The 20,434-nt window shown below is 37.1% G+C and overlaps 1 pseudogene; it reads right to left on the bottom strand.

Annotated features, from left to right (window-relative positions):
• Nucleotides 1-9,708: 9,708 nt before the first annotated feature.
• Nucleotides 9,709-19,351, bottom strand: LOC116660606 (annotated as a pseudogene).
• Nucleotides 19,352-20,434: the final 1,083 nt, after the last annotated feature.

Here is a 20,434-nt window from a genome sequence, read left to right as displayed (position 1 = left end):
GGTCAACAGCAACGTGACCGACACTGTGTGCTGAAGCTCTGGTGGCGTCCGCTGAGTAAAGAAGCAGAAGAAACACGAAGAGGCCTGAATTGGAAAGAGATTTAATTCTGGAGATAATAGAGTTAGCTTAGTTTAGAGAAATAACGTGAGTAGTGATTTTTTTATTTTAAAAATGTGCCTAACATTACGAACGACAATCAGGTTATCTGTGGCTGTGTGAGCAATACAGCATTCATATGGGTGAACCATTGATTTATCTCGCTCCTCCCTTCCCTGAACTTCTGTTGCTGATGGTGGACCCTGGCCCTTTGGAGAGTTAACTCCCTCCCACTGACTGCACTTCTCCTGCATTGCAACAGGGCGTCGTGAGTTAAACACACATCAGGAACCCAGTTCTGCTGACGTGATTGTTTTTCATTAGATTTTTCTTTTTTAAAAATCAACAACTGTTTTGTTGAAGGCTATGTGCTCAGAATAAAGCAAAAGTGCAGAAAATAACTGACATCTTTAAGTCATTTTTCCTCACTAACATTGCCTAGACACAATTTGAAAGGATTCTATAAAAGGGTCAACAGATTCGGCTGAAAAAGCACACAGAAACATTTTGTTATTCTCTCTTGCAAAGCAATGGACTTCAAAGGTTGTGGTATCATAGAACGAGGACCTTTTTTAAAAAAAATTCTTGAAATAACTAGAAAATCTTACTAATTTATGCTTTTGGTTTGGTGATTTCCAGGTGGTTTAAGAGAAGTTTGTATGTTGTACAATACCAGTGTTTAGAAGTTTAGGAACCAGAATTTTACCATTTTGGTGTATTTATTTGACTAATATTTTGGAGATACCACTACAATTTTGGCTGTTTAGTGTAACCTGTACTGATAAGGATTTTGAGCAGTGTACTGGAGCACTTATATTAAATTATGCTCAGCTTTAAAGGTGGAAGGCAGGTCATGTACTTGTTTAATATGCTCTCTAATTATAACCAAAAAAATAGGAAATTCTGTCATAATCAATCCTAAGCTAGAATAATGATTTGTGAATTATTAATAGCAATCCATATTTTACCTCCCTGGGAAGAACACTTCTACAAAATAACAATTCAGAACTAATTAAAAATGGCCAGTCACTATGCCAGATGCCTCAACTTCAACTGATACCTTTATTCAATTAGAATTTCTATAAATTTTATTAAATAGCATCTTCTGATTTTCCACTGTCTATATCGCTGCAACCGTGAGTTCAACTCCTTCCTTCCTATGCCTTGATTGCCCACAGTGTATAAAGCATCGTGCTACACATGGTTATGCGCTGCAAAGCCTTCGTGGAGTTTGAATAAAATACTCTGATGACCACTACTTTCCTTCAGTCTGATACCTTAAACTGCCCCTTTGATCATATCGTCCTGAAGCTCCTACCTTCACTTTTCTGACAGAATTGACCTTTACTTTATAAAGTCATTAACACGTGTAAAATTTAAAGTCCCAGAATGGTAAATGCAGTAGTTAAATTTTATCGCTAAATTAATTTTTTTTGAAAAGTCTGACTGCTTTATGGTGCACACATTAATCAAGATGGATTCTGATGTGCTCAGTGTAATGCAGGGGTTAACTGGTAATGTCGGATTATGATTTCAGTCACAATCTGGTTCAAAAACCCATTTCTTTCTGCTATAGCTGCCCCATACAGCTGAAGCAGCCACAGCTGGGTTTGAGGGATCTGAGAGAACTGGTGTCCAAGCTTTTTATCTGGACGTGTCTGATGAGGCTACTCCATCATTTTTCAACTCTCACTACTAGGTTTCATCCAGTTGCCTCTCAGATTAAAAGTTTTTGTTTGTTTCTTTCTTTCCCCAACTGCCCTTACCTGTAGACAGTGTACTTCCTTCTTAATGTCTGTCACATTTGTTAACCAGGGGACTTCCTGTGCAGCAAGCCAGCTTTGTCCCCACCTCAGCTAATCTCCCGTTCCCCCATTCACAATCCCAGGGAGTTGACAGTTCTTTCCATATCCTCAGGAGCCATGCGGACCCTGGGGGTTCATACGTACTGGTAAATGCTAGCTCAGTGTTTCTGTTAATCTAAAAATACCTTTATTTTACCACCTTCTTTGAAAGATAATTTTACTTTGTATACATGCCAGGCTGCCATATATTTTTTTAAAGTTCTTGATGTATTTTTTCAGCTTTACTGAGGTATAATTGAGGTAAATACAATAGCATACATTTAAAATACACAATGTGCTGTTGTGACATGTGCACTTTGAGAAGTGATTCCACAATTGGGTCAGTTAGCACATTCACCACCTCGCAGAGTTGCCATTTTTTTCCAGTGTGTCTGGTGAAAAGTTTTAAGGTGTAGTCTCCCAGAGAATTTTTAGTTCACAAACCTACAGTAGATACACAAAAGATACCGAAAAAGGAATCAAAGCATTCCACTGTGGAAAATCATCCTTTCACAAAGGAAGACAGCAAGAGTGGAAGGAACTAAAACTAGAGGAACTAGAAAACAGCCAGAAAACAGTTCATAACACGGCACTGGTAAATCCTTACTTATGAAAAATTATTCTAAATGTAAATGGATTAGATTCTGTAATCAAGAAGAACGGAGTGGCTTAATGGATTTAGGGGAAAAAAAGAGAGAGAGAGACACACACACACACACAATTAAAGCTGCCCATGAGAGATTCACTTCAGCTTTAAGGACACACACTGGCTCAAAGTAAAGAGATAAGAAAAGATATTCCATGCAAATGTAACCCCATAGAGAGCAGGGGTATCTATGCTTTTTTAGACTGGCATATTTTTTAATTAGCAAATTGAGAAAGTTTCTGCTCTTTCTTACTTCCATTGTTCCCATGAAAAAGTGTTATGTTAAAATATATATAATTTCTTTATAGATAATCTCTCTTAAATTTTTAATTATCCTTAACATCTTCTCTTTTGGTTTTGTGTTCTGACCTGGCACGTTAATCTTTCTAGGGTTTTTTTTTTTTGGGAGGGTGGGATTGCTTGTAACATGCTAATTGTTAAGCTTTGTTGATAGTTGTATTAATGTCTTTTTTAAATATTAATTTTTGGATATTTTCACTCATTAGCCCTTATAATATTGCCTCTTTTATTACCTTCTCATCATCTGGAATTCAAATGAGATATAAAGTCTTATTACTCTAAATACTATTTATTTTAATTTCTTATCCATATCCTCTGTAGTTTTTTCTCTCTGCCTTTAGAAAATAAACAAACAACCAAAACACCTTCAGGTTTACTTTTGGTTTACTAATTCTTTAGTTGTGTTTGTGTTTTATTTATTCTTAAATAATCCAGTTAATTTAAAATTTCAACAATTATATATTTATTTCTAGAAGGTCTATTTGGTTGTGTCTCAAAATATGCTCAGGTAATTTTTAATAACCTTTCTCTAATTGATGAGTTCTGCTTTCACTTTGTTTTGATCTCTGAGGATTTCTTTCCTGCCAGTTCAATAATGAATTCAAATGTTTGTCTTTAAAAAGATTTTACTTGGTAATTTTATTAATTTTTTAGTACTTGGCACTTTGCTTACTTTTTTAAGTGAGAAGATTAATCAGATTATTTTGCTTCATAATGTTGATAAAATAATTTGCCAGGGTTAATCTTGAAGATTTTTAACTCAATAAATAAGTTTCATTCAGGGACCTTCGTGACCTTCCCCGTGTAAAGCTTACTTAATATGGGCACAGGGACCTGGCTAGGGCAAGAGTTCGAAGCCAGTTGTACACTTTTGTGTCTCTGTGCCCATATGCCCAGCATCCTTCAGGCATTGAAGTAACTTACTCCTATTCTGGGGGGTTGTTCTACAAGCAGGCTTTTCCCCTCAAAATTGGGTGTGATTCAGTCAGATGGAAAAGGGCTCCCTGGTCATCCAGCTATACTTGGGCTCACACTTGGGCTTCCCTGTGAAATTCTGCTACCAAATTCCCTTTATTCTTGCTCAGCACTTGGAATTCTCTGACCTTCTGTGGCCTGTCGACCTGTGTATATATTTGCAGGTATAAAACTTCAGTTAACCTCAATTTCCCAAAATGTGCAAAATACAGAATGTGTTAATGCCTCTGCATTTTGAACAATAAAAAAGTAGGAAAGCAGAGAAAAGAAGACAAAACATCATAACTGACGAACTTGTGTTGGTCCAGCACGATCTCAGCTCTCGTTTCCTTTGCTGCTTCCTCGTGGGCCTGGCTACTGCCACCTGGAGTGGTAACACCAGGCACTAATCCAGACAAAACACAGGCTCCAAGTGCTGTGATTTTTGATCAATTTGGTCCAACTGGACAGAGTTCAAAAGAGTTGTCTTGCATCTCCCTAGAATTTTACCTTGAACTTTCAGGCCAATGTCTCGGTAAGAAACAAATGTCCTTCGTTTAAACCTGTGTTATCCCAAAGACCTCCAGGGAAATAATTGGGCAGCTCAAGAACAGGATTGATAGCACTGAGAATCCTGTGAATCCGGCTTCTATTTTTCTGTCTCTGAATAAGTAGGTGCAATACATTCTAAAAGCCACGTCACTGAAAAGGCCAAGGGTTCACCTTGGGAAATCAGGGATAATGTCTGGTAATTTGTTTACCATGCTTCGTCCCATAAACATAGCCTCATTGATTCAACAGACAAAGCAGAGTTTTCCCTAATTTCAAATGAATAGAAAACAGATAATAAAAATTGATCCATCAGGTAAACACAACAGATCCCCAGTTAGAGAAAGAAAGAGTTGTTTGTAAAAAGTTTGTCTCCTATTTTTAATTCAGTAAATTCCTTTTTCCCTAGGAGGCAGTTGTGCTGTTACACAGTAAGGCATATTTCAATAAAGGCTTCATTGATAAATTGAATAAGACAAACAGAAGTGGCAGGAGGCAGAGAGTGCAGAGTGCTGCAGTGGTCAGCCTTTGACAGGGTGTATAACAGAATCCCCTGGGGAGCTGCTCGGACAAAATACTGTTATGTGGATCCCATCTCCAGAGAGTCTGATTTAATTTATCTTGGAAACCGCTTAGAGACACTTAGAGGCATGAGAGCTCTAATATGCAGACAAGGGTGAAGGAAACTGGTATTATAATTGGAAGCCTCTGTTTTACTTATTTTGAATCCCTTGATCCTAGCCTCCTGTTTGGTGCAGAGTTAAGTCCTCAATAGACATGTAGTGTGAACATGGTGAGTAACAGTGAAATTTGTTAACAAAATGGCAGATGCTGATTGCAGGTCAGAGTGAAAGGACAGAGGCCCCAGGGAGCTGAATACACAAGAGGAGTTGTAGCTTTTCACAGGCTCTTTTCTAGAATGATCTTGGGAAATATTGAGGACTGTGCTGAAGATGGGACAAAGTATTCCACTTGGTGTCCTGGTAGAAGGGATAAGAAGCATTAAGCCACGGGGGGCGGGCAAGCAGCCTCTTTTGCCCACAGGACGCAGATGAAGACCTAGTATAGCCAGGGAAAGGTGAAGAGAGAGAAAGGCCTCTGCCGCTGGCGGAGTGGCAAAGAGCCACTAGAGGTTCCCTACGGTCAGTTATTTCACAGGGAAAGGGCAGGATCATGGAGACCAGTCCTGAGACCCAGGAGCTCAATGGCTGCCCGGGACCCAGGAGAACAGAGAAAAGTCCCGCCCCAGGACCAGGCTAGCAAGCAAGGAGTAACCAGCAGCCACAGTCAGTGTGAGACAGAAACAGCTGCACAGCGGGGGGCTCACTGTGTAACATGCTCATTCAGCACACAGAGAAAGTCGACAGTGGAGAAACGTCATTAAGAAAAATTCTTCAGCACACCGGCCACCTCCCTAAGGATAAGGTAAGAGCTGGGGGACTTGAAGCTGAGTGTGCACTGAAACAGCAAAACCCGCACTCAGTTCAGTTCTTGGAGAAATTAATTCAACTCTCCTCACTAACAGACTAGCAGGATATGCATACACATTTCCAGGCATAAATACAAAGTACACATTTCACAGATATGATCTAGCTGTTGAAACAATGGCAGGAATTTTTCATGTTTTAAATATTTAAAATTTTTAAATTAAAAAAATTAAAATAACTATGGTTAATCTGTTAAAGGCTCTAGTAGAAAAGGTGTCCAGCATGCAAGAGCAGTTGGGGAATTTCAGAAAGAAATAGAAACCATAAGAAAGAATCAAATGGAAACGTGAGCAGAGTGGTAGCAGAGATAAAAAGTGCCTTTGATGGGCTGATCAGTAGATGGGACACAGCTGAAGAATCAGTGGTGCTAGGTAAATAGAAATTACTGGCACTAAAACACCTAGAGAGAAAAAGAGCAAATATAAATAAACATATGAATAAAATTGTAATATATTATGAATATATATACACATACGCAACGTCATACGCATTGACATACGTACGTGTGTGTGTGTGTGTGTATGCAAGCAAATAATAGTCTCTAAGAGCTGTGGAAACAATTCAAACAATTTAACATACTTGTAAATAGACTCCTACAAGCAGAAGAGAGAATGTAGTAGAAAAAAAAATAGAGGACATAAGGTTGAAATATTCCTAAAATTAATGGATGAAATCAAACCACGGATGTGGGAAGCTAACGAATTAGAGGATACATATCAACAGACATACACTCATGTACAAATCACATTCACATTTTTGCATATTAAATATAAAGAGAAGACCATGAAGACAGCTTGCGAATAAAAGACATATTGCGTGAAAAGCAAATCATGTTTAAGTCGTAAGATAATAGATTAACACCTCCGAGATGCTGATACAAGAATAAAACTACTGCCGACATCGAATTGTATAGATAGGGAGGGTACTTTTCATCAAGAATGTAGAAGGACTTTTTTCACACAAACTGGAGCTAAGAGAATTCACTATAGAGAGTCGTGCACTGCAAAAAAAATGTTATAAGAAGCTCCTTAGGCAGAAGGAACAAAATACTACACAGAAATGTGAATCTTTACAAAAAACTGATGATCAAGAGAAATAATTAAAATAAAGGTAAATACAAAATGTAGTTTTCTCATTTTCATCTCTCCAAATGAAAAATGCTTAAAGCATTTTTCTTAAAGCAAAAGTAGCACTGATGAGTTGTGTGGAATGTATAAAAAGCAAGATGCGTAACAACGATTTCTCAAAGACAGAAGGGAAAATTGGGAACATGCTGTTGTAAGATTTATACATGACCCGTGAAGAAGTATACTATGCGTTTCAATATATGCTTTGATAAATTACATATATATATTGTAAGCCCTAGATAAAGGGCATAGAAAGGTAACCAAGAAAAATCTATAAAGAGACCAAAAAAAGGACGAAAATGGAATAAACAGTTTACAACTATCAGGACAGATTTTAACTGAACTATTTTAAAAATTGCATTAAGTGATTTATTTATATTAAACTGCATAAGAAAATAGGTCCTGGCTGTATTCTGTCTACAATAATCACATTTAAAATATTATATACATTGGTTGAAAATAAAATTGAAAATACATATCATGCAAAACTAATCAAAAGAAAGCTTTAGTGGCTCTATTAAATTAGAAAAGGTAGACTCTAATAAGGAATATAACAAGAGGAAAATGTCTCTATACCTACAGAGAAAATCCTAGCCTTCTGATGAATACTCAAATATTTAAGCAAGAAATAATACCCATTGTTAACAAAATTTTCAAAAATAGAACTCTTTCCAACTAATTTGATGAGCCCAGTATTAACCTGACACCAAAGACAGAGACACATCTTTTCTTAGAAAACTGATCATAGCAAAAAGGGTAAAGAAAGTCGTGACTATTGGAAAGGAAGAAATAAAATTACCTCTATTCTCAGACCACACGATTGTCTCCACAGAAAATCTCAACTACTCTGTGTGAATGTTATTAAATCTAATAAATAAGTTTAGCAATTTCAAAGAATACAAGTCAGTATGCAAAATCTATTGTGTTACTACAAACCAGCAATAGACTATTGTAAATTGAAAGTTGAAAAAGGACCACTTACAATAACATCACCAACATCAATTGTAAGCCTAATCATATACATATGTGTAGAGACCGTACGGTAAAACCTGCAAAACAGTTTTGAAAGGAATGTGAGAAACTTACACTAGATCAATGGGGCACCGTAAAAACAGAAGCGAAAAATAAAGCCTTTACTTCTACTTCACACCATATGCCAAAAATCGTCTTGAAATTTATCACCAGGAAAATTCTGGTTGGTGTCAAAATGACATGGAATTCAACGTAATTTAGAGTTGCATCAAGACTGGTGTTGAGGTCCATTCTCAGAATGCTCCAAAAATCTTTCTTATCCTTTTTCTTCTTTCTGAACATGCCTAACAGAAAACTCCTGCTTGCATGGCTGTCAGTGTAGTCTTCTCATTCAAAGCAAATAGGCACCCATTCGAAAAAAAAAGGTCCCAAAAATAAAGATGAGTTTTTCCCTCCAACATCTGATCAATTTATTTTAGATAAAAATGAGTATAAGTCAAGCTGAATATGTTCACGATATTTCAAAAATTATGTAAAAATAATAGTCAGAACATGAGTGTGATCTATCCAGTGCCACTGCAATTCTTTTTCTTGCACTCTGAAATACAGCTCCTATGAAGGAATAAACATTTGATTATAGTAAAATGAGCATTAATTATATAACAGACTGAAAAGTCATGGCTCCTACAATGCTTGCATTTGTTCAGTTTTATAAGTTATAGAAAAGTCCTGTTCTCTGGAAAATATTCTTTTAATTTTTATACACTCTCACTTAAACGTTTAATCTGTTTATATTTTTAACTTCTTTTATACAGATGTTGATGTTTTAATTTTTTCCATAACTTCAACATTATCTCTATTTTCTATGGCTTTTCTCCTTTCTGTTTCTGTGGCCTAATTTTTTATTACATTTATGTATGCATATTTATGGGAACCTTTAGTATCAATCTATATTTGAATCTTTAATGCCAACTTTAACATCAATCTATATATTCAAACTATTTTTAGTTTTCTTTAAGTAACATATATCCCAGTTGAGCTCACTGAGAATATTTACATGTAATTGACATGTCTGATACATTTTTGTTGTCAAATTTTATTGTGATATTGTTTATTCAGTTTAACTTTTATAGTAGCTATGCTCTCATTTTTCTGGTGACTTCTGTTTAGTTCATTCTGTTCTATGAGTATCAATTATCATTTTGGTAAAGTAAATACTTGAGATGCTCCAAAACTCAGGCCCTGGCCCCTCCCTGATGTACCCGGGGAGGTACTCAAGGACCTGGGCAGGATGGAGTTCACCATCCGCCTAGGCTCCCCTTCCCATATACCAGGGGACTTTGCCTTCAGGAAATTTCTTTTATTTCCGAATGACCATGTCTCCAAGACAGTACAGACACTTAATAAGTTCTCAAACATCTAATAGGCCCCTCATATGCTTGCTTCCAAATAGTTCCACATGCTGTATCTTGTTTCCTGCCATCTCCAGATTGTTGAACAGTGTCCAAAGTCTTACATGTGTTCAATAATACTTGATGATTAGATGAAAAAGCAAGCATATACATGTTTTAAATTAAACAATTAATAACTTATTCTTGATAAACAGTACTGCAACAAGTACTGATTCCTTTTTGTTTTTTAATGCAGGGCTTTTGCATCTTTAAAACCTCACAAGTAGATCTTAAGAATCATCTGGCTTTTTGTTTTTTCCTAGCTGGAAAATTCTTAAATATTATTCATCAGCCTGCTGAACTATTCCTTTTCCAGAATCATAGATAGGATCTGAAAATTTCCTTGTGTTTAACTCTTGTGGCCTGCTGAGTCAAAACATTTGAACGTGATACAAGTTTAATGCGTTTCCTCTAAGACTGAACTCATCTTTTGGGGTTTGAGATACTGAACAAGGGCTGCCTAGTCTCATCCTAACATTGTGGATGCGTTTTTCACTCAAGACATTTCAGATTGGAACAAGAGACCTGTTCTCCTGAATAACAACATTGATGGGGAAGTGGGCACGTGCAGATCTCATCTTGGAAAGGAAGCCCTGTACGTGGATAGTAGAAACCATAGCCAGTTCTTTTATATTTCCCCATTGTCAACTGAGAGTCTCTTTTACTTTCCAAGGAGAATGAGTTCTACGTTGATGTGACTGAAGTCCTCTGGGGTGCCTCATGATAACTGCACCTCTCTTCAGAGTAATGTCAACATTTTCTGGAATATCAACAGTCTGATTGCTGAGAATGGTTTTCACTCTTGCAGGGAAAAGATCTCTTAGAATTCACCTGTTACATGCAAGTGACTGACATTTAAATTTTGGTGGCCCTGCCCTATAACCACACCCTTGAATTAGTATTTATTTGTTGCAAAATACAAAGCAGATAGATAGTGTTGGTGTTGACCTCTCAAAGACAGTACAGGATCAGAACCAAATACTCTTCACTCTTACAGAAGGGGTGACGTATGGGTTATGTGAGTTAGCTGAGATAATCATTCAAATGTATTCCAGAAATTGTTTGGTACACCTTAAGGACTGATGCCTTAAGTAGTTGCTCAGCTGGTTACTCCTTACACAAGCTTTGGTGGTGAACAGAAAATAAGGAAGGTATTAATGTGATATTAAGCCATAGAAAGCCAAGACACAATGTGAAGAGGATTAAATGCTCAAAGTGGCATGAAAACGCAGTGAAGAAAGATGCTAGTTTGGAATAGATTTTTATAATGTAGAGCTCTGAAATCTTTCTTTTAATCAACAGTAGGCTTGAGGATCTCCCCACCTGTCCCCCTCCCACCCCTCCCACCTCTTTGTTCCGCCTGGTCTTCTATCTCTGCTATTGAATTAATTTTATACCTTTTTTGCACAGACAATTCCTTATTTTGTTCCTTCCTATAAGAGCTAAGCTTTGGTCAGTTCAATTTAGACAGTAAAAGCTTAAAATGCTTTTCTTAAATACATCTATTATTGTTGGCTTCTGAACCTAAATTAGATACTGAGTTTTACATCTTAATTTAAATGTGATTAACTTTATTTTTTAACCCTTTCCTGATCTGATGATATATTTATGCCACAAACTTCTGTTTCTCAAGAAATTTAAAAAAAAAGTTTATTATACTAATAAAATACATTTTACTAAAAAATAATGCAAGCCCAACTAATCACATTAAAGGCATCTTGTATCAGAGAAATGTATATTAATTTTTGGAAATTATTTCTCATTTCATTTCAATTGCTAAAGGATTTTTGAAAAAAAAAAGTTAAATTATAAACAGTAAGCACTGTTAAAGATGTTACTTTAGTCTCAAAATAATGTTGATAGTTTTAAGAAAATCATTTTTTCCAGGCTTAATAATACTTAAGCAGTCAAGTGGGCCATAATATATCATGTATTGCTGGGGATAAAGAAGAAAAATTATCAGAGTTTAGAATTCCACAAGTTTGGGGGAAATGAAGCTACTGAATGTGACTAGTCTCTGCCTTTTCTACTGCTCAGAATATAGCTGGGAATTGGGAATTATGCCTGGTAATAAGCTTTAAGCACATTTGTAGTGTGGGATAAAGTTCTTACTTGGAAGAGTGATGTTCATTTGACCAGAGCCGATTTTAAAGGGATAGAATATAGGCCAGCAGATTTCTGTGACACACTCATAACCTTTCTGTAAATGTGCTGCCTTTATTTTTTATATCAAATGAATGCTGGGGTTTCAAAAGGTATTATTCATAAATAGGATATAGTTCCTCAAAGGGGAAAGAAAAGAAACTAGCCTGTAACATACTGACCCTTGGGAAATAAAACACCAAATCATTTCTCCTTTAACTCCAAAGGAAGCCTATGTTTTTTCATCAGTCCCTTTTTCAAAGGAAGAAATCACTTGAGTTTCACCATCTATCTCTGAACCTATTAGGTTGTCAATCTGGTTTGAGTTTTCATCAGAGTTGGATTAACAGTTGGAAGGAAGAGTTGTCTAATGCAAACATTCACCAGGGGGCAATGAGAAAATTCTGTTACATTTGACATAGGACAATGGTACTTTTTCAAGAAGAGATTTTGAACATTTGTAATGGAAAGGCAACTTTTTGTAAAAATTGTTCAGAGAGTTCTCACAACTGTAGACTTGAAAATTCCATTTAATTGAAAAAGAAGACTAATTTAACAAAGGAGAAATAAAGAGCTATGAATGTACATATTATTAATTAAGAAAGTATTATAAATTAAGGAATTAATGTAGGGTCCTAAAGGAAAACACTGTCAATGATAGACTCTAATAAAATAATAATTCTACATAATAAAATTGACATATTATTTTTAGATTTGTTGGAGGGAATGAAAGAAAAATAATTTGAGGATTGCTAGGTTACAAGTGATCTAAACTTTCTTTTAATAGTGAAGACATTCACATGTATATGTTTTCTAAGTACATGGGTCCCATAAGTCAACATGACCTCCAGGTTGCTACTCCGGCTGTAAACACTCCTTCTGACAACTGGCGTTAGCATCATATGGTGACTGGAAATTGTCCTCACTCTCACAATCATCAAGCATTAGGGGTAGAAATCATCCATTTTCCTGGCCCTGTTTTAACAAGTTGGACTGCACTTCTTAATGGAGATGCTTCAATTACTTTTCCTTTGTGACTACGTCTCAAAATTGAAATTCACTTATCTATCACGATGCATCTACAGAGATTTGAAATGTGTTCATGAAATACTCTGAGCAGTTACACATAATAAACTATCAAGCTGCTAGAATGTATCTTCTCACAGCCCTTTCTCTCAGGAGTATTTCATTCGTAAGAGCAAAGTTATTCTTTGCAATATACAAAAGCTTCCAGACACATATCTCTGTACAAAAATGGGTCACAGGCCATGTTTACAATAAGAAAGAGTCTATAACTCTACTACTTGGCATTCTGTTGCTGCTTCCTATATAAACAATATAATCAAAGCACATTGTACTTTCTAAGAAGCTAAAGGGAGAGCGTTTCAAATTGTAGAAAATAATGCATGCGATTGCATCTTTCAGTGATCTGTTAACGTTCACTTATGTACGTAATGTTTTCACTACAGACCAGCAGGAGGTGATGACAGGGAGGATGACTGATCTGACAGGTGAGAATCTTTGGAGGCCACAGGTCAGAGTACTGCTTCTCATTCAGGTGGAATAATATGTCAAAAGTGATGTGTGGCCCGGTTTTTGTGTATCACTTTCTTTTGGATCCTCTTTGAGCAGTAACATGAGATTTTCCCCTTCTTCCAGGCACAGCCTGCTTCTACTGCCTAAATGTATTACAGCTTTTCTATTTTTGACTAGATGGCCGAGTCATTTTGACCCTGATGAGTTCTTTCTCTAATCTATTATTAAAGAATGATATTTCCACCTTGTTTAGCCAGAACATAACATTTCACTAATGTACAGTTTCTGAGATATTCATGAATATATTATTAGCTTAGGAGAAACAAAACAGTTGGCATGAAATGGAACAATCAGAAAATGAGAGTTACTGATAATTATAGTATCATTGCTAAAATATTTTTTTAAAGATGAAATCCAGGAAGACAAAGTTTAGAATGTTTTCAAAACAGAGAACAAAATATAACATGTTAGAAAATGCTAAATAAGACTTTAGAAAATGTGGAAGATCAGAGAGTTCTAGTATCTGCTTAATAAATCCAGAAAAGACAAATAAAATAGCAATAAATTTATACAGAAATTTCTAAAGTCAAAAGAGATGATGACTCCTGAAACCGAAGCGTGTGTGTGACAGTTGTATTTAGAGAAATATGAATGGAACGAGAACTACTGCAGAAAAAAAAAGTTTTTAAAAAAATTATCAGAATGTCAATTTTATTCAAAGTAAAGTTAAATTCCAAAGATATGCATAGCTGATGGATAGATAGATAGAGAGAAAATATTACTTGCTCACCAGGAATCTGATTGATAGCAGAATTATCAAGTATAAAACTGCACGTTAAAATATTCCCAGTAAAGATTTGTTTCTAATATTCTAGAAATTTAACTCAGAACAACTTTTCAAACTAGCGGTCATGTATAAAAGATTAACAAAGATACATTATAAAACCTCTGTGCAGCTTGCGTGAAGGCCATGCACATGCACACACACATTTATTCATTCTATGACACAACCAAAAAATAGTCAAAGGAAAGGAGCTGAGTCAACTTCAAAGAAGACAACGAACTGATTTATGAGTTAAATGAAGAGGAAACCTAGTACAGGAGATGCACAGGTCGTCTATCAAAATTCCTATGAAGTCAACAGTAACGATGATGATTTCACAAGGAACGTGATAGGAGACGCTAGGTGTTCTGAGAGATGAGAGATAAAGGACGTTCACATTTCTTCTGTTAAAAAGACACAACTGTTGATTAGAGGTAATTTAATTAAATGTAGCTCCCTTCTCACACTGCAGACTCCAAACAGCACGCTCTCCTCAGCCAGACGGCTGTTGAGACATCGAGGCAACGATTCTGTCTGCAGCCTCTGTAGCCTTTAGCTCTGTTGAGGAAATTGCAGGAGAAGAATGAAGCAACTTGTCCTCCGGGAGCTGGCAGTCACCCGGCTAGCAGCATCAGAGCACAGACCCAAGGACAGAGGAGAGTTTAGCCCAGTACTTGGGATTCTTTTGATCCCCAGAGGCAATATTTCATCTGCCCCAACTGCAGACCTGCCACGTCTGAATTCCTGAATTTCACAGTGAATTAAACAAATAGTGTGGAATAACCTCTATCCTTGAGACACTGAACAGGCAGGAAGAGGTGACAGCTTAGGGGCTTCCAATAGGACATGACAGGCTTCCTTAAAACACACAACCATTGGAAAATTATCTTCTTGTCTTTTCATCACTACAGAATGCCCAATATTAAACACTGTCCAACAACCGGATATACTACCGGAACTATCAGACCAAATGACGTAACAGAGAAAGCTGTCCTTTTATCTTTTGGGTGTCAGAAGTCAGAGATAGGGGGTTCATGCTGAATACACAGACCCCATGTCCAGTATAATAACTACCAGAGGAACTGCATCCACACTTGAACATGAAGGAAGCAAGAACAGAGGATCCCCTAGATTTCAAAAGAAATTAAATAACTTCTTTTTGAACTTTACTCAGAAAATTATGCAAAATGAATACATGTAATCTTTTGAGTTGTAGTTCAAACATCCATAAGGATTTCTGTTTTGATTCTACTTAAAGAGGCCACTTTATCAAAAACCTCAAAAGTTAATCTATGCCTCTACACATTTAATTATAACATTGGAAAATCAACTTTAAAAAGAAAATCTTAAAAAGCTACCAGTCAGAAAATAAATATTTCCTCCAAAGTACCAACGTTTAAACTCACAGCATGTTTTGTCTTACCTAAGAAGTCATGGTTTATATTAGTTGAGATAAACTAATATTATCAAATAACTCGCAAGTCTCAGTAGCCTAACAAAATCAGCTTTTATCTTCTGTCCATAATAAATTCCAATGCAAAGGTTCAGCACACAGCTTTACCTAGAATCAGAGAGCCTGGCTCCTTCCACGTCGGTACCCCCCTAAACCCTAGAAGTTGCCCACAGAAACCTCTGTGCCTGGACAGTAGAGGAGGGAATGAGAGTGTGGATTTCCCCACACGCACCCTTTCCTGGTCTCACTTCTGTCCACGCTGTATTCACGAACACCAGCCCCTGGGCATCTCCTGGTCTGAGTCCAGCTGTGCTCCCCGGGAGAGGAGGGGCATCTGTGCAGTTTAGTGAGAATTGGCGGTCTTTCCACCTCACTAGCAGCACGCAAGGAAAAGTTAGTCCAGCCAACAATTGTGAGAGTGAAAGTATGTAACTATTCACAGAAAAGCAAAATAGAAACACTAGGAGAGAAGAGCATCTCCAGGTAGTTAGTGAAAGAACCACTAAAGAATGTATGACAAAAAGAGCAAAGGTATGTTCCAATCTGTTTCAGTCTATAGTATCATAATGTATGAAATATATAAATGTATAAAATGTATATATAAAATATACCTTATATCATAATGCATAAAATATATAAAATGTATAAAATATAGTATCATGATATATAAAGTAAAAAGTAACATATATACACATATATATGCTGTTTTTTCTTTTACTTTATTATGTGTTATCTTTTATAATATTGTGATTTTTTCTGAGCAATTGTTCTTGTATCTTTTTTCTTTTTGCTGACAAGCGTTCCATTAAGCATATGAACAATAGCAACAGTCCTATGTCGCTGTTGTTGTTCTGTTTTTGATTTTTTGTTTTAGTTGTGTGTGACTAATATCGGAGCTTTAATCAGAGGCAATATCCTATTCGATGAAATTATCTGAAGCCTTGCCCACATTGCTTTTACAACTTGCAGGATTCTGTTATGTTATCTATGTCCGCAGTCGTGATTCAATCTTTTTTTCCTACAGCAATATTTCTCTTACAGTAAGTAGGTCATGATTTTCCTTGGATCTCCTCCTGAAAATTGATACAAATACAGAGTTTTATCAGGTGAGTCACTGGTTTTTCTAACAAGGACCTTTCCTCACTCTAGCACAGGCCTTAACATCCCTGGGTGAATGAGACTATCTCTTGAATTTATGTGTCTCTAAAATGCCTCTGTCAATGGCAGGGAAGACATATCTATGCCATTCAGGGATCACATTTCTGCTTATTTAGTTTAAAATCTTGGGGAAGCTTATTTAGTTTACTAAGATGAATGATTCAGCCAAAAAAACTTATGTTAATAGGTATCATGATGGATATCCCAGGCTTTATGACTCAAAGTCTCCCATAGATGCAATATCTGAACAAAATATACACTACTAACGTGAGCAGACTCAGGAAACTGAGATCCCGTCTGTAGCAGACATGACTCCGATGCTCTGTCAAAAAGTTCAAAACTCCCAGGAAGTTTCCTTTTGTCTATTTTTAGGATTTCCTGGCCAATGTACCATCTATTGCATATTGAAGTCCATTTAGTTGACAATTTATTTGTGCAGTCATCTAAAAATTATTTGTATAGCATGTTTCATCAACTCCACATTACCACTCACTGTTATTTATGCTAATATGTCATGTGCAAGATCAGATTATAATTATAATTGTAAGTTGATTGACTTCTCAATCACTGATATGCAAATTTGTGAAAAAAAGTACATGTTAAGATCAGTATAAAATATTTTGAGCAAACAGTCAGACAAGCTCCCTGCTCTTCAATGAAACAGTGGGAGGAATTGATTTTGCAGATAGTTTTTTCCATCAATTGATTGTGTGGATTATGAGAAGTCTAAAGTTAGAGGAGCAGCTGCATAAAGGCATGTATCGTACAGCTGGGACCCAGGGGACCAGATTTCCAGCTGAAACTGTTGATCGACTCTTTTGGCAATGCTTTGTAATAAATGCCCAGGGTGGGCATGAGAGTCACTCCAGTTCCAACCCTGCACATAGAGACTCTTTGAGAAACAGGAGCCCAAATTCCAGTTTCAGTGTAGATGTGAACGCGCGGCAGAACATGGGGGCACAGTGCTTGTTTCAGCCAACGCTTCCCAAATGGGCATCAACTATTTAAGTCAAAACTGTCAGAAGTCACAGTCACAGTGGTTCTCTGCTTGTTCTCCACACCTATTACTGTTATAAACGTGACTAGCAAGATTTCCACCAGATACTCAGGTCGTAGTGCCAGTGGGCAAACACCACAAGCGGCATGCACAGGTTGACTGCATGCATAAACCAAACGGTCTAGAAAACAGGAATTGGTAAAGGCAGTTTCAGAGAAATTGGTAGAGGCAGTTTTTGCATTCTGCCCCAGCAGGTCAGACTGAACAAAAATAAACATCTGTAAACTGAGCAGAGGTGAAGGGGTAGGTGAGGACTTTGGAAGAATGAGTAGCATATCTGAATGCCATCTGAGAATCAAAGTCACGGAAGATGCTCTTCAGGGCCATATTTGTCCATGGCCTCCACCCCGAAGTTCAAAAGCAATTTTAAATCTTTTTAGTGAGCAGAGCTGAGACGCAGAGGCTGCCCAGACTGAGACAAATGACTGATCACCGTGGAAGCCGTCAGTCACAAACATGCGGAAGAGACGGAGTCGAAATTGACGGTCCTCAATTTAGCATTCCTAAATTATAAAGCGAAAGAATGTGGGCCCATCAGGATCAAGGGGGGAACTGTCAGATGGGAGAGAGTCAGTAACACTGAGAAGGGTTCATGAGATTTCATTCTTCCTGGCGTCTAATAGCACAGTAGGCAGTAAAGACACCAGAAAACCTAGTGTTTTCATTGATTTTTGTCAAGCATTCCCAAAAGCTCTTCCGGAAAAAAAAAAAAGACTTGTCAAGTTTGAAGACTTGGAGTGCGGTCTGTGAATCAGGATCCATCCTATGCGCACTTCCATTTGTATTTCTAGAACTCAGAGCCCCTGGTTCCAGTGTGAAAACACATATCAGCAAAGGGACAGCAAGCTTACTAATCTATGTTGTGAAAAATGATCACATTTGTTTTTAGGTCCACCCTACCCCACCCCACCGTGCCCCGGAAACTGTCCAGGCTCTTTGTTGTAAGGGAACATATCTCTTTACAAAGCAATATAGACACTCATTTCAACGTCAAGTTTGTAAAGGAATGACAAATTTCTCCTGGATTCAACCTTGTTTGTTCTTTCTATCATTACAGAGGACATAAATAAAAAAAAAAATTACAAAATATATGTTAGGTAAAGAACGTGCCAGTCAGTTAACCTGAGGCAATCTCCTTTCCCCTAAGGAGTATGAGAACAAACTCCTGACAGGAAATTCTGTCTGAGCCACACACAACCGGGAGCAGAAAAAACCAGCAAATTATCCTCATCAACTCTCATCCCAGAGAATACCCTGAGTTATTTCACTCATAACTCTGTTGTAAGTTTTTGTTGTAATTTGTGCATAATGTAAAAATCTTATCATTCATACAATCTGGAAAACGTTTCCAGACCCTTCACTAACCTTGACTATCCAGTTGGACCCCGTTTAAGTATATCAAGATGGTGGGTTATGGAATTTAACAAACAAAATTAAACTTAACTGGTTCTTCTAACAAGTAGTGACTTTCTGTTTGACTATATTTCTTTGAGACTCTGAGCTCCAAATTGGCAGACTCATTCTTTCCTGCTGAAGTCGGAATTTGCTACATAATTTCTCTGCGCTGTATCAGCTGCCCTTATAAACATATTTGTTTAATAGCTTCTTGCTGCTCATAATTTTTCCCAATGCTCTATTTTCCAAGACATAGATGCCTTTAGTCAAGTAATGTTCTCCGTCTGCAGGTAGCTGACTGGCAGCCAAACACTTCTGGTCGGCCAGACGGAGGTTGCCAAGGACCAATGTTTCCTGCATTTCGTACTGCAGAGCTAATTAGTACCAAGGATGTTTGCTTGACCAGCTGCCGTTAGCAGTTTCATTTCGCCTTATCATTTACCAACTTAATGAGGTCCCTAAAATCTTCCTAGGAACAACTTTACTAAATTAGGCCATCTACCCTTCTGAAGATGAGTAGCTTCTAGAAGTCTTGGCTCAGAACTAGTGAGACTGCAATTTCGTTATCAATTCCATTGACCAAACAAATCCCACCGCTGAGGTAAACGTCAAATGGATGGGGAAATATGCTCTGCACAAATTTTACCTTGCACGGTAATGTGCTGGGCCTGAATAAATTAAAAAAAAAAAAAAACAGTAATCTAATTGGCCATAGCAAATTTAAATACTGGAAACTAGGCTTATAAAGTCTTCCTGGGACTTACAAAGGACCCTGTACTATGGAAAATATAACAGAAGGAAATATTTAGCGTGACTTCATATGGAAGCTAGGGATGTGTCTCCTAACAGAAAAAAGAGAGGAATGACAGTCATGGTAATTGAAACGCAGACGCCCACAGGCAAAGAGAATCATGATTCAGAATCAAGAATAAGTGAACTGAAAAAATCCACTTTACCCAAAGAACCTTTGAGTAGGAGACACATTTGGCAGCAGAGTGCATGGGGAGTCTTCAACATATCATACCCTGGGAGGAATAATCACAAAAACTGAAAAGGAGCACGTGTTATTTATCAATTATTTGTTCCTTCATATATTAACACACACGTATTCAAAACAATATGAACAAAATCATTCTTGTAGGACACAGTGTGAATGTTAGACCAGTCAGCTACCAAGACTGAGTGACACCCAACGACCCAGTAGGGGACAGAATCTCAAGTTGTTGTACTTGAGAAGGAAAGGATATTGCTCAGAAATGGGTACTGTGATTAGTCAGATCTTGTGACTTCCCTTTGGGGAAGAATTGGAATTTGTTTTTTCATTTATTTGCTTCTCTTCGGTTAAATGAGTGATTGGTTTATATTAGGTGAAGGTATTAGGTCGCATTGATGGCATGATTTTGTTTATCAGTTATGACTAGTTAAAGGTGAGGGCGAGGTGAG

Source organism: Camelus ferus, chromosome 30 (genome assembly GCF_009834535.1).
Source record: "Camelus ferus isolate YT-003-E chromosome 30, BCGSAC_Cfer_1.0, whole genome shotgun sequence".
In the NCBI taxonomy this organism is placed as follows: Eukaryota; Metazoa; Chordata; class Mammalia; order Artiodactyla; family Camelidae; genus Camelus; species Camelus ferus.
Note: the sequence above shows the minus strand (reverse complement) of the source record. Positions and strands in the feature narration are given on the sequence as shown.